Below are 3,465 nucleotides of genomic sequence, written 5' to 3' on the forward strand. Positions count from 1 at the left end.
TCTGCCTCTCCTGCTGGCCCCTGCTGCTCTATGGGCCTCACTGCCCCACTGTTCCCCTGGGACTCCTCTGACCTGTCCTCCTCCTCCTGGTTTTCTCCCGGGAATCGTCGCCGTATCTGGTCACAGTGGCGGCGCCAGCATTGCCCCCCATCCGTTAGCACCTCGTACGACACGGGGCCAGTGACCCTGGTGACTGTGGCGGGTACCCATGCAGGGCCTGCCCCAAAATTCTTTGCGTACACTGGGTCCTGGGCCTCGAAGGTCCGGGGGTTCCTGCCTTCCCCCACCCCTACCTCATCCTGAGCTCTATCGGGGTGAAGGCGGTCCAATCTGATTGCAAGGCGCCGACCCATTAGTAGTTCAGCAGGGCTCCGGCCAGTCGTTGAGCTGGGGGTGCTGTGCTGTGCTAGAAGGAATGTGGCAAGGCGGTACTCCCAATCCCCTTGCGTCATGCGGCGAAGGGTGTCCTTGGTGGTCCGCACCATGCATTCTGCTTGGCCATTGGTGGCAGGGTGGAATGGCGCCGAACGGATGTGGCGGATGGCGTTCTGCTTTGTGAAGGTTTGGAATTCTCCTGACGTAAATGCAGTCCCGTTGTCTGAGACGAGAGTGTCAGGGAGCCCGTGCGTTGCAAACAGCCTGCGTAGTACCCGGATGGCTGCGGATGTAGAAGTGGATGGTACCAGTGCGACTTCCAGCCATTTGGTGTAGGAGTCCACCACTATGAAGAATGTTTTCCCCTGAAAGGGGCCAGCGAAGTCCACATGCAGGCGTGACCATGGTGCTCGGGCAGACTCCCAGGACTGGACTGGGGCCCTTGGGGGATCTGGGCGGGATTCTTGGCAGGCCTGGCAGTGTTTGACCCAGGCCTCTATCTCTCCGTCGATCCCCGGCCACCACACATAACTCCTGGCAAGGGCCTTCATTCTTACTACCCCTGGGTGTGTCTCGTGTAGGGCTGTGAGGACCCTTTTGCGGAGGGGCTAGGGAACAACGACCCTGCTTCCCCATAACAGGCACCCCTTGTGGGCCGACAGTTCATGTTTGCGGGTTGTGTAGCTGGCGAATTCTGGCCCGGGGCTGCTGCTGGGCCATCCCCTCCACACCCAGTCCAGGACCCGGGAGATGACCCTATCTTTCTTGGAATGGTGTGCAACTTCTTGTGCCTGAATGGGGCAGTCGGGAAGCAGCTCCAGGCTCATAACCTCTTGTGCAGGTGCCGGGTCGGGGCCTGTTTCTGGTAGTGGTAGCCTGCTGAGGGCGTCCGCATGGCCCATCGCCTTCCCAGGGCGGTGAATCAGTGCATACTGGTAGCTGGCAAGGAAAATTGACCACCTGAGGACACGAGGAGACAGCACTTGGGGGGTCTGCTTTTCGGGGGCAAACAAGCCAAGCAACAGTTTGTGGTCAGTCACCACGGTGAAGGGCCGCCCATACAAGAAATCATGGAATTTTTTTACTCCCTTCACGATTGCCAGGCCCTCCTTGTCGATTTGTGAGTAGTTCCGCTCGGTTGCGTTGAGTGTCTGGGAAAAGTATGCCACCGGTACCTCTCTTCCATCTGGGAGTTGGTGTCCCAGGACAGCGCCAATGCCATAGGGTGAGGCGTCGCATGCTAGCACCACCGGCAGCTTCTCGTCGAAGTGTGCCAAGACCGAGTTTGAGACAAGCAAGTCCTTGACTGCCTGGAATGCGGCCTCCTGGCGATGGCCCCACACCCAAGGGGCCCGCTTGTCCAGGAGTCTGTGTAGGGGCTCCGCTACCGCCGCCTTGTGGGGAAGGAAGGAATGGTAAAAGTTCAATAGTCCCAAGAAGGCCTGAAGTTCAGTCTTGTTCCTGGGCGCTGGGGCATCACAAATGGCCCGTACCTTGTCCCCAGTCGGGTGGACCCCTTCTGCGTCCACCATGAATCCCAGAAAGTCCACCTGGGGCACTCCTAGTAGACATTTTTCCCGCTTTACCTTGAGACCCGCTGTCTGGAAACGGTGCAGAACGGTGCGGAGGCGGTCCTCAAACTCCTCTGGTGTGGGCCCGGCAATCAACACATCATCGAAGAAGGGGGTGACGCCAGGAATCCCTTTAAGGAGAGAGTCCATTAGATTCTGGAATATGCCTGGTGCCACGCTGACACCGAATTGCAGCCGCTTTACCCTGAATGCTCCTCTGTGCGTCACAATCGTCTGTGCCTCTGCTGTTGCCTCATCTACTGGCAGCTGTTGATATGCTTGGGCCAAGTCCAGCTTGCCAAAAATTTTCGACCCAGCCAGGGTGGCAAGGACATGGCTGACCACTGGCACTGGGTATGCATGGGCCGTGAGGGCCTTGTTTATGGTACATTTGTAGTCTGCGCAGATGTGGACTGAGCCATTAGGCTTGACAGGTGTGACGATTGGGGTTTCCCAGGGGGCATTAGGTACCGGTTCCAGCACTCCTTGCTCCACGAGCCGGTCCAATTCCTCGTCTATACGGGGTTTCAGAGCGAACGGGACCCGGCGGGCCTTGAGCCTGACTGGTCGTACTGCGGGGTCAAGCTGTAGAGCAATGGGGGGGCCCGTATACTGTCCCAATTTCCCATCGAAAACCCCCGGAAATTCCTTGCATATGGCGTCCACGTCCACTTGTAAGCTAGTGTGGTTCACCCCGGTGACAGCTAGCCCCAGTGGTCCAAACCATGCCAATCCCAGTAAGCTAATGTAGGGGCCCTTGACCACAAGCAAGTCCAGTTGCCGCGTCCGCCCTCGGTATTGCACCCTGAAGGTCCCCACCCCCATTGTGGGGACCTTACGTTTCTGGAAGTCCCGGAGGGTGAATGGGGCCGGCCTGAGTTTGGGACCCCCAGTAGGACACAGTTTCCTTAAGGTCCTTGCCGAGATTATGGATAGAGTTGAACCCGTGTCAAGCTCCATGCGGCATGGGGCCCCCTCTATCTGTACCTCTACATAAATTTTCTCTATGTTGGGGTGGGGCAACTGGTATACCTGGAAGTCCGTGAGCTCTGTCGAGTTGCCTTGGTGCGTTGGGCCCCGGGACCTGGGGTTCTTGGATTGGTCGTCTGATGCCTGGTGTCGGGTGGGCCGAGCCCGACACACCCGGGCGATGTGTCCCGATTTTCTGCACTGTCTGCACTCTGCATTGCGGAAACGGCAGGTCCTCCTCTCATGACTTTCTCCACAGCTTGCGCAGTTCCCTCCTTCTCGTCGAGGCAGCTGTGGTATGTGGGCTGCTTGAGTGCGCTGCTGTACTAGGTGCACCTCCTCCCTGTCAGATCCTGAGTCGTCGGTGAGGTCTTCATGGTGGACCCTCGGTTGGGACGGCTGGCTCGGCCGTGCCTCTTGTGTCGACCTCTCGGCAGCTTCCGTTGCCAGGGCCTCCTCCAGAGCGACCTGGAACGTTAGGTTCTTCTTAGCGTAGAGGCGTCGTTGCAGCTTCTCATCCCTCAGGCCACCGACGAGGCGGTCACGAAGC

The sequence above is a fragment of the Podarcis erhardii genome (genome assembly GCF_964252035.2).
Source record: "Podarcis erhardii genome assembly, chromosome: 17".
NCBI classification, from domain to species: Eukaryota; Metazoa; Chordata; class Lepidosauria; order Squamata; family Lacertidae; genus Podarcis; species Podarcis erhardii.